Source organism: Miscanthus floridulus, chromosome 2 (assembly GCF_019320115.1).
Source record: "Miscanthus floridulus cultivar M001 chromosome 2, ASM1932011v1, whole genome shotgun sequence".
Classification (NCBI taxonomy): Eukaryota; Viridiplantae; Streptophyta; class Magnoliopsida; order Poales; family Poaceae; genus Miscanthus; species Miscanthus floridulus.
Window position 1 is genome coordinate 39,853,320 of NC_089581.1, and position 11,771 is coordinate 39,865,090.

Consider the following 11,771-nt stretch of genomic DNA (forward strand, 5'->3'; position numbering starts at 1 on the left):
ATTGAAAGAGCGAGTTAGGGATTGGGCAATGAAGAAGATGGCCACCCAGTTTCAGACTTGGAAGAAACACCTATACACGACGTATGTCAAGAAGAACATAGCACCAGATTTTACTGTCCTAGGCCCGATCTCAAAGCAGAGGCCCTATTGGGATGAGTTTGTACAGTACAAGACTTCGGAAGAGGGTGTGAGTCGGGTGATAAAGAACCAACGTAATGCCCAACAGAAGACATACCACCATACCTTGGGATCAGGTGGCTACCCGACTGCCATTAAGAAGTGGAACAAAATGGAAGCAGACCTTCTTGCCAAGGGTATCAGACCAGAATCACTCGAGTGGGGAGAACGTGCAAAGAATTGGTTTTTCGCTCATGGGGGAACACTAGACCAGGAGACAGGGAAGTGCGTTTATGGCGCAAGACTGCAAGAAGCAGCAGAAAGATTGTTTTATGCTCAGAGAGCTACTGCTAGTGGTGCGTTCAGGCCCAACAGAGAGAAGGATGAGCTAACATACGCCATCGGGACTATTGAACATGGTGGCCGAACTAGAGGCAAAGGAAGTGTCTCGTGGGAGCATGGATTCCCTCAGGACAGACCTTCCTACAGAAGTCGCCAGAGAAAGAAGGAAGAAGAGGCACACCGGCTCCAGAGGTTGGAGGAAGCGGTGCGTGAAGCACAGGAGCGGGAAAAAAACCTTGAAGCGAGAATGCAGGAGGAAATCAAAAGGCAAGTGCAAATAGCAGTGAGTGCAAGCAAGCAGGCATCAGAGCCAGGAATCAACATTAGCCAATCTGTTCAGTTGAAAAGTAGCTGCGCTTCCACGGAGATACCAAATCAAGGGGACACAGGACTGCGCTTCCCTGTGGATGACGTCACTGAACCTTGTACAACGTGTGAGCTACACATTCCGAAGGAGAATTCCACAATCAAGGTGGCTATCGGTCTTGTTAATCCTATCGACCGAACCAAGACACCAAGGATTCATGGGAATATAATCCAAGAAGGATATGCCACCATCTCGGTAGATAAAGCTGAAAAAGGTTTTAGTGATTTGCCTCTTGACATTCCTGGAGGTGATGGCGAGAAGACTCTAGGAGAAGCGGAGAAGACATTCATTCTATGGCGCAAGCGCTACATCATCATTCCAGGGATGTCGGCTCCACCTCCTCCTGAACTACCTCACCATAGGTACATGCGGATGAAAATACTACATCATTAATTTGTATTGGCTTAAATAATTAACAATCTGCTCATAATAATATGTCATTCCTTTTTTTGTAGCAGATCCTCCCCCAACCTAAATCCAATTGTTCAATCGCCAGATCATCATAGTGCTCTGTACGATGACATTGTGTTGGAAGACGAGGCTGCATCCACACCCTCTCCAAGGAGGTCTCCAACGCCGCAGCCGCCACCTCCAAGGAGGTCTCCAACGCCGCTGCCAACACCTCCAAGGAGGTCTCCAACGCCTCCCCCGCCCCCGCCTACCAAGAAGCCTAGCAAGAGGCCAGCCCCTCAAACGAAGAACCAGTCCCCGCCTGCAAAGAAAGCCACCGTGAAACCAAGGGCCATTCCCAAAATAATATCTGAAGAGAAGGAAGAAGGAACTGATGCATATAAAAAAGACATGTCTAGATTCTATGACAAACTTAAAATGAATCAAGAAGCAAGGAGAAACCCAGAGAAACCGTACTTCTTCGTAGCTCCGGATATTTTAAGAAAAAAGGTGACTTCTTACCAGCAACAACAGCGGGAATCTCGTAAGCCGTCCAAATCAACGTTATCAGACTATGACCGCACTCTCACCAAGTCAATTGAGGTGGCACAGAAAAAGAAGCGGGCAGGGAAAGGAGTTGCCCAACTCGGACAACAAGCGCACCAATCAATCCCCCCGCTAGTTGTTGGTAATGAATATGGTTCGAATTTAGGATTAATGCATCAGGCAAACATACCTCCGGATGTCGATTTGGATCACCTTGGTGAATTTCTTGATGAGACTGGTCTCGACCTTTACCAGATGTTTGGTGATGGAAACATTGAGAGTGCGGCGGAGGTTGATATTTGGAAGAAAAAATTTGTACTAGGCCAGAGTCTATACAACCCTCAAGCCTTATCTGATCTGGGGACGCAAATGTACCTGTTAAACAAGTGGTACATGCAGGCGTCTACCAGTGGAGACTTCTGCGTTGGTGTCAGAATTAGAGACGAACATTGGTTCCGTGGCGATGATGTTATGTATGTTGACTTTGCAGAATTTCATCAACTATGCCACCTGACCTCTCTGGACAAAGTTATCATTAGCTGCTATTGCCTGTAAGTAATAATTCTTTCGATCTATTATTAAACTCATCATATGTGTGTATATGCATATAAATTATCCTAACAAGTACTATATATATGCAGATTTACAATGACAGAGCTCAGAAAGGAAGGCTGTAATGAAATTGGTTTTGTTGATCCCCATATAGTATTCAAAGACCCAATTACTCCAATGACTAATTGGAAGTCTGAGTCAGAGAGTAACATCATGAACTTCTTAGTGAACCAACGCCACAAGAAGGATATACTCTTTCCCTATAACTTCAAGTGAGTGTTAATCATGTCGATCATAGCCTTAATGGCTCATATGTTGATTCTAGTTAATTAATGAGTGTTATGCGTTATATCCTATAAACACATGCAGCAATCACTGGATATTGATGGACATCGATCTGGTGAAAAGTCACTTGATAATCTATGACTCGATGAGAAAACCACAACAAGACTACCAAGATATGATAGATATTATCTAGAGGTAATTTCGGGATCTCTAGCAACTATATATACACACAAACATGATGATTAACTATATCTGATGACGTGGCAAATTTTTTATTGGGCAGTGTTTGGAAAACCTTTATTGAGAAGCAACACATGGAAAAATGCAAAGCGCCACTGAATGTAATCCCTTTGAAAGTAAGTCCCCTGAATCGCATCATCTTTATTAATTAAACATATAGCTTTCACCGGATCACCAGATTGGATGACAAATCTTTTTCTCGTAAAGTGGTGTCTGAGGCAGGAACAGGGGAACAACTACTGTGGTTACTATGTTTGCAAGTTTATCAAGGTGCTCTCCCAAAGAACTCCTACAGAGAGACTCAAAGTACGTTAAAAATACACTATATATTCATTTAATTATTATTATTGATTGTGTTACTATGTCTTTATATATATATATGTACATATATTAATTTATTTTCCTTTAATTCAAACCTGTAGACTCGATGGTTGGAGGAAAAGGTCATACGGCAAGACCAAATCAAAGCAATTCAAGAGTCTATAGCCGGATTTTTTAATGAGCAGGTCATCGATTCCAAGGGCGAGTTCTACTTCGACCCAACACTGCCATTGAAGCCAAGCTAGAGGATGAGAAGAAACTTGTTATGTCACAACAACTATAATGCAATCTTTTGTAATATATGCACATGAAATAATATAATGTAAAATACACATATGCATGCATATATATATATATATATATATATATATATATATATATATATATATATATATATATATATATATATTTCTATGCTTGAATTGTGTGATTTAATACGTTCATTGTGCTTGAACCGAAACATACTATATGCGCGTATAAATGTATAATTAGCAGCGTACAATACGACTTCGAAAACCTATTTTGAAAAGAAAACAAAAAAATGAAAAGAAAAGAAAAAAGAAAAAAACCTTTAGTCCCGGTTCGTATTACCAACCGGGACTAAAGGTGCCGGCCATCGTGACATGTCAGGAGGCACCTTTAGTCCCGGTTGGTGTTACCCACCGGGACTAAAGGTCCTCCTTTAGTCCCGATTCCTGACCCGGGACTAAAGGACCCCTCTTTAGTCCCGGATGCTTGCTCCCGGGTGGGGAACCGGGAGTAAAGCTCGGTTCTCTACCAGTGATCTATCATCAGGCCGAACCTTTGACACGCGGCCAATCGTTAGTGGTTATCACTCGTCATTCCTCTTGATGCTTATATTTAGGGTACCTCTAGGATTGTTGAGCTAGCAAACTTTGAAGATATTACTTTCCCGTTCTAAAATATAAGACGTTTTGAAATTTTTAAGTACATAGCTTTTACTATAGATCTAGAAAAGTAAGGTCTTATAATGTGGAACAAAAGGAGGAGTACATAAGATAAACTCTTCAATAATCTAACTCTAAACACGATATCAACATGGATCCTATATCGTTTCATTACCCTCACCTACACCTCACTCACTGTAGGCCTCAACAGTCTCGTCGTAGTTTGTTCGAGCCTAGCTAAGAAACAAGAGAAATCTCTTCTCTCCTTCCTTCTCTTTTCTCTCTTCCACATAAGCAAAATGCTAAGGTGAATTTGTATAAGCTATATAGTTCGAAATTCACTATTGGAGCTGCCCTTAGGACACCCTCAATGAGGCAAGCGATGTCACTGTGTGTGTTGGACAAGAGAGAAGCAAAACAAAACTATTTTACTCTCACCCTCGCCCACTCGGTTCCGTTTGTTCTTCTCTTAAATCCTTGGGCTATGGGAAATCGCTTGGCGAGTTGTTCATCACTAGCGAACTGTCTCTCTCCATGCTCCGATCCGTCTTCCACATTAGATGAGAGTTGGTGTGGTCCCCCCATTGCGACACCCTTAGGGCTTGAGGACAATTTAAACTTGCCTTTTAATCTCCTCCAATACTCACCAAACCGAACAAAGGCCTTAGATAGGGTGTCCCAACAAGCCCGTAAATCATCGACTGATACGACACAAAGTGGAAATAAAAAATAAAGAAAAAAACCGATGTGTAACACATACGACGTGGGACGAACAAATGGAGACTGAGAGTTTTATGAGAAACCATGCGAGACTAGCAGCAAACTCATAGCTAGCGACGAGATTTTTTTTGTTCATGTACTAATAGCAACTTGAAGAAAGCCCTCCAACAGCTACTTCAATTAGATCTTCAAATATTACCATCCTCTAGAGCGAAAATAGCTCTCTCTAGAGCACGCACAAGATATAGAGAAATTGTTGGAGGATGGAAAGATATAGAGAGCAATTTTATTCAAATGGCTCTCTAAATGAGGATTTAGAGAGTGAGTTTAAGAAAAAATCTTGGAGATGCTCTAAATTGCTACCATGTTCCAAATTATAAGACATTTTGTATTTTTCTAGATACATTTATTTTACTATTTATCTAGATGTAGTATATATCTAAGTACATAGCAAAAGTTATGTATCAAGAAAAGCCAAAACCTCTTATAATTTGGAATGTAGAAAGTATTATTATCTAGCTATCTCTCGCAGCCTCTTGTTGGGAGACCCTTAGATGCATGGTGGTGTGCATGATCTACAGCGTTATGCATACGTACTCTAGCTTTACAACCACGCATTGTGTGTGTGGTCTCCATCCACGGACGACAACATATATATTGCATATATGTAAAGACACCAGCTACGATAAAAATTACATTTGAAGGTGATGATCACATGTCATGTTCTCTATCCGGTCAGCTGGATCTCCCACCCGTCTCCCTCGCGCCACCGCCACCTCCTGCTTCGCTTGCCGTACTTCTCACGAAAAAAGACGAAAAGTCGAGAAGAAAAAGCCCTATGCAAGGAGAAAAGAATCCCCAGAACTCGACGAGAATTGAATAAAAACCCAGTGATATGTGCAGAGAACGTCAGAGCTGAGTTTGATGATGCACGACGCTTGTCCCCACCTAACGCGCGCTCGCTCAGCTATCATCACACTGAATATAAATTTTGTTTTGTTTATTACTATACTTATTATTAACACTTGAGGCCGGTGGTATATATACTTGTGAGGTGGCCATGTGGCATCTTGGACGAGCCTACGTACGGAAGCAAGGCTCGCTCAAGTGCTCCACCACCCATACATGCAATGAGAGTGTGAGAGAAAAAAAAAGAGTGATCAGCATTCAACAAGAGATGCGTACGTTCTCGGCCCATGCATGGCGAACGTGGACAACACAGCTTGTACGTTCGTCGGTGGTAGGGCGGGAGCTCATCGTGCGCGGTTCTGTGGTTTAGAGAAGACGAAACTCTCCCGTGGGATGCATGGCAAGGACGGAGCGTCTCCACCTTGTGTCACATCCGCGAAGATGAATCATTAGGCCTTGTTTGGATGCATGTGTATCCACCTCAATCCACGTGTGCTGGAGTGGAATGGAATGAAATTTAGTTTAATTCCACTTCAACACATATGGATTGAGACAAATACATCCGCATCCAAACAAGGCCTTAAGGGGTGAGGCCGTGAGGGGGCACCCTTTACAAGCGCCAATAGGGTGACGTTATAGATAGAGTCCTAAGTGTGCATGGGGCTACCTCCAGTGAGGGCTGAGGCCGTGAGGGGGCCTACAGGTGCCAATTGGGTGAGGTTACAGATAGAGTCCTAAGTGTGCACGGGGCTACCTCCATCGTTTCGTTTGATTGAATTGTACTGGTCACAAGAATTTTTTCTTGCCATTCTGTGTTATGGGTGTGTATACGACTAAAACACTAACACGGGTGGGTGGACTGACTAAGATGGCCTCTGACTGACAGGAAGACAGTATGGGAGGAAGAAAATTCACTCTCTTGAGATATGGCAAGTGTGCACGGGGCTATCCCATCGTTCCGCGTTTGATTAAACTATACCCGCTGCAATGCCGCAATTCCTTACCATTCTATTACCGGCGTATACGACTAAAACAATAAGATGGATGGATAGACTGATTAAGATGGCCTCTAAGTGTGTGGCACAAGAAAATCTAGGAGGAAGAAAATCCCTTCTTTTGAGATGTGGCGATTGTGTACGGGGCTATCCTATCGTTCCTTTTGGTTGAATTGTACCATCCGCAAGATTTTCTTGACATTCTGTCAACAGCGTATACGACTAAAGCACTAACATGGGTGGACACACTGACTAAGATGGCCTATGAGTGGTAGAAGAAAATCTGGGACGAAGAAAATTCCTTATTTTGAGATGGGCAAGTGTGCACGGGGCTATCTGTTGTTTCGTTTGATTGAACTATACTAGCCGCATGATTTTTTTTCTTGCCGTTCTGTTAAGGGTGTATACGACACTGAAAGACTAAGATGGGTGAACGAACTAGATCAACTATGATGGTCTCTGAGTGACAGAAAGAAAATATGGGATGAAGAAAATTCATTTTCTTGAGATGTGGCAAGTGTGCACGGGGTTGTTCCATCGTTCTGTGTTTGATTGAACTAGATAGGCCGCAATGTCATAATTTTTTATCGTTCTGTTAATGGCGTATACGACTAAAACACTAAGATGGATGGACAGACTGACTAAGATGGCCTCTGAGTGGCACAAGAAAATCTAGGAGGAAGATAAGTCCTTCTTTTGAGATGTGGCGATTGTGTACGGGGTTATCCTATCGTTCCTTTTGGTTGAATTGTACCACATGCAAGATGTTATCCCTATTTTGTTAACAGTGTACACGACTAAAGCACTAAGATGGGTAGAGACACTAACTTAGATGGCCTCTGAGTGGCACAAGAAAATCCAAGAGGAAGAAAATTTCTTATTTTTAGATATGGGCAAGCGTGCACGAGACTACCCCTTAGTTTGTTTGATTGAACTGTACAAGCTGCAAGATTTTCTTCCCATTATATTTGATGGCGTATAGGACTAAAAAACACTAAGACCGGTGAACAGAATGATAAGATATAGCCTTCAAAATAAAATCTACGAGGACGAAATTCCTTATTTTGAGATGGGCAAGCGTGCAGAAGACCTCTGATCGAGAAGCCATGGATGGAAATTTAAGAAGAAAAAAACATTTCATTTAATATTAGGTAGAAATTATAGTGTAATGCACACTTCAAACACTCTCGTACGCGTATAATTAATGGATGAGTACTGGCAGGATACTAACAAGTATCACCTCGCTACGAGGTTGCAGGATTTCTCAATTCATTCTAATAACATGAGAACGTAACTAAAGTAGAAAATACTAAACAGGCACACATATGCACAAGCTTTCATAATCCTCCGTATCCGGAATGCATTTAGCCTGTTTGTCAAAAGCTACCTTGAATGCTAGCTATTTGTCCTGTCCATTTGGTTGATAAGTCATGGCTGAAAGTACTGTTGGTTGATTTGTTATGAGAGAAAATTACTATTCATTGACTGAAAAAATACAGCATATAAGGAAGCAAACAAGACGATTGTTCGGTGGATGCGGATACTGTAGGGCCGGGGCGCCTTCGTCCGATCCTGTCAATTGCATGCACTGTGTCTCCATGCATGGTCGACATGATCGATCGAGCTAGTACATGGCTCAGAGATCTGATGATAGGCTAGCTACTACGTACTCCTGCCCTCTTCTTCCTGTACCGTCTCCAACATTTGATGTTGTACACGGTGCTACACGCATGCATGCTTTCCCTAATCTCTATAGATGCCTACCTATCTAGTAGCTTGATCTGAATTGAATGGGCCTCATACTTGTGGATATAACGGCCGCGCGTCTAGATGCAGGGATCCAATCCTGATGCTCGCCAACCAGGACTCCGAGTACACCATCGCGGTTCTGGCAATATGGAGAAATTGAAGGGGGAAAGGAGGAATATGAGGATAATAATGCCATGGTTAGAATTGACTAACAAGACAACTCTTTCCCCACCTAATCGTGTTATAACTACGCACTTGACTTTTAACTTGCCGACAAAAAAATAACCTCTGCACTCAAGTATTTCTCTGACCGACACCTATTTATCTTATTCTACGGCCGCCGAACACTAGGTTATCTACCACCACCTCTACCTCACCCTCCCTAGCCACTTTGACTATTCGCCCTCGCCTACCCTCCAAAGCCGTTGTCGGACGTACTCCATTGCACGAAAGGTGGAGCCCTCGTCACCTCACCTCACAGTCTGCCAGCGACCACCATCGCCTAGTTAATTAGCCAGTTGCCACGGCCATTCCTTTAAGCTTGTGCATCCCCTTCTTCTTCCCTAAACCCTACCAGAGCCATCGCCGTGTATGAGATTTAATGCCATAACTCTGATTTGTATTTTACTTTTTTATTGGTGCAGTTGGGAAATCTACACAGATAGGATTGCATACTTGGTTACCCGATGCAATGGAGGGTCCCACTCCAGTATCTGCTTTGATTCATGCAGCTACTATATGGTCACTGTTGGCGTTTTCATGATAGCAAGGTGCTCCCCAATTGCAATAGAGAGGAAATAGGAGGACAAACCCCATTGTTGGGCTACTCCACACAGCTCGTTATGCAATCTATTTTGCGCCAATACGAACCCTAACCTTAAAATGGGGCAACATTGATTTCTTCGTATCACGAGGAAGAGGGATACATGTAGAAACCGCGGCATGCAAGGAGAAAGAATAGTGGGCACGGCGAACGAGGGTTTCACTGTGTGATGCAAGGTGGAAGAAGCAACCCGCAATGGGATGAAGAGGACATTAAGATCGATGATTGGTGAGGCGATAAGGTTGGGGGCCTACATATGGTTGGGTTCAACCTATGCACATCGGATGGATGGATGTGTGATGACACGCACATGAGGGATCGGAGTTAACCCTCGCACACATAGAAAGTAGTGTTTCCCTATATATTTTTTTCACTTTGACTATTCGCCCTCTCCTACCCTCGTTAACCACTTTACACAGCTCTTTATTTGCCACTATCAGTGGCCCCAGTGGTAAAAGCTAGTGGTCTAAACGTGGCTAAAAGTTCAAATAACATGCCCTTAATTCGCTACTAGGGCAAGGCAATGGGAGTTTTCATTACTTGGTCCGCTTTCTCTCAAAAGGATAGATGATTCACGATGCACTGTATTGTTGCTAAGCATTTGCTCTTCTCGTTGCATGGTGCGGAACAAATAGTCCTACAAGATAGGCATCGAAAAGCATGCATCGATGCATATATATTCCGATGTCTTAATGAATTGGGAAATCACATGAGACTGCATTCACAGCCACCGTGTCCGGTCGACCGGCCCCGGGAATTCGAACCAGATGCGTGCGCTAATTAGCTCTAGCGAGATAGTACAAGTGGCCTGCACGCGCGTGCGTGGGCCTCAAGCCCTCAACTTGATGCCCGGCCCCATCCGGAGCCAGGTGATGCCGAATTTTTTATTTTTTAGTCTTTTTTTTGAAAAAATTTCACAAATAAGCCTCTGGAGGTAAGATTTCAAAATATGAACCCTTAGCTCGGCGTCATCGTTGCTGGTGCCGAGCTTACACTGCTCGGCGCCATCGTTGCTGGCGCCGAGGTCTTAGGCCCGACGCAGACGTAGCGGTGACTTGACAGGTAGCTCGGCGCCATAGATCCTGGTGCCAAGCTTGGCGCCGTAGATCCTAGCGCCGAGTTTGGCGCCGAGCTTAGCGCCATGATCTACGGCGCCGAGGTGGTGTTTTAACCCTGGCCCCAACTTTCCTGCCCGAGCCTTCTTCCTCTTCTTTCTCCTCCTTCTCGGGTTTTTTGTCTTCCCACTTCGCCCTACCTCATGAATCGGCATATTAGACCTTGAAATTTTTGATTTGATCCGTAGATCTTTGAGAGCAAGGTATCATCGCTCCCCTCCTAGTTTTTTCGTATCAATTCAATATATATTAGTCGGATTTTACAACCTAAGAATCGTCATTACTTAGGGTTTCATGCAATTTTTAATATTTGTATTGTACAACCGTAGGATGATGCCAAGGTAACCGCAACGCATGTTGTTATGCTATGGGTTCATTGTTGTGCATCAAATGGGAAACCCTAGGTTTAGGGTTTAATGTTAATTCCTTTCGGTTCTTAGAATGAAATTGGTTGTACTTTAGTTATGGTTCTCATTGACATTAATTTGTGATGTTTTGAATTTTGTTTGTTAAATTATAACCGTTTTGTTAGATGCAAAAAATGTATCGGGAGGAGTTTTGGCGAAAACGGGGTCGTTCTCGAGAATTATACCCCGACGCGTCTAGCAAAGATGCCCCCGTCCCTCCTGACCTCCCTATCCCTAACTGTGACTGTGATTTCCCGGCCGACGTGTTTCAATCGAGACATCCAGACACAGCGGCACATTGCTTCTACACATGCAGTCATTTTAATGTAAGTAATTGTTAACACTATCTTTTTTCTTCATTTGTGTAAGTAGGCCCTAATATTTTGTTGGAATCTTGTTGTGTCGGACCATGAGTATAACGCCCTAGCCTGGGAAGACGGCTAAGATCCACTCTACACGTTGATTGGACCACACCTGCTAATTAACTCTCTTGCGCTTTCGTCCTCGCTTCGCGCAAAAAGTTCAAACCGGAGTTAATTCTCTCCCGGAGCTTAGGCTTTTAAGTTGGTTCGTTTCTCCCTCAACTTCCAGTATGGGACTAAAGTCACGTAGCTACAGTGTTTCCGCTGTTACAGTAACCGGCAACCAGAGCTACAGTACTCGTCATTTGGCCCAGCCCATCAGACTGGCCCAATTAGCGGGGTCTCATATACACCCACCCTTGAGGACTCGACGTCCTCGTCGAGGGTCGAAACAACCTACCAAATAGAACAAATGTCCAGAATCGACTCTCTTGGCCCACGTCCATATTCCTAGCTCCCCGCCCCAAGTGCCATGCTCTTGCAGAGCCATGCGCAACCTGTCCGAGCTCCTGAGCCATATGTCCGTGAAACTATGAGAGTTGGCTCTAAATACCATTTATAACGCCCCAGCCCGGGAAGACGGCTAAGATCCACTCTACATGTGGAATGGACCACACCTGCTA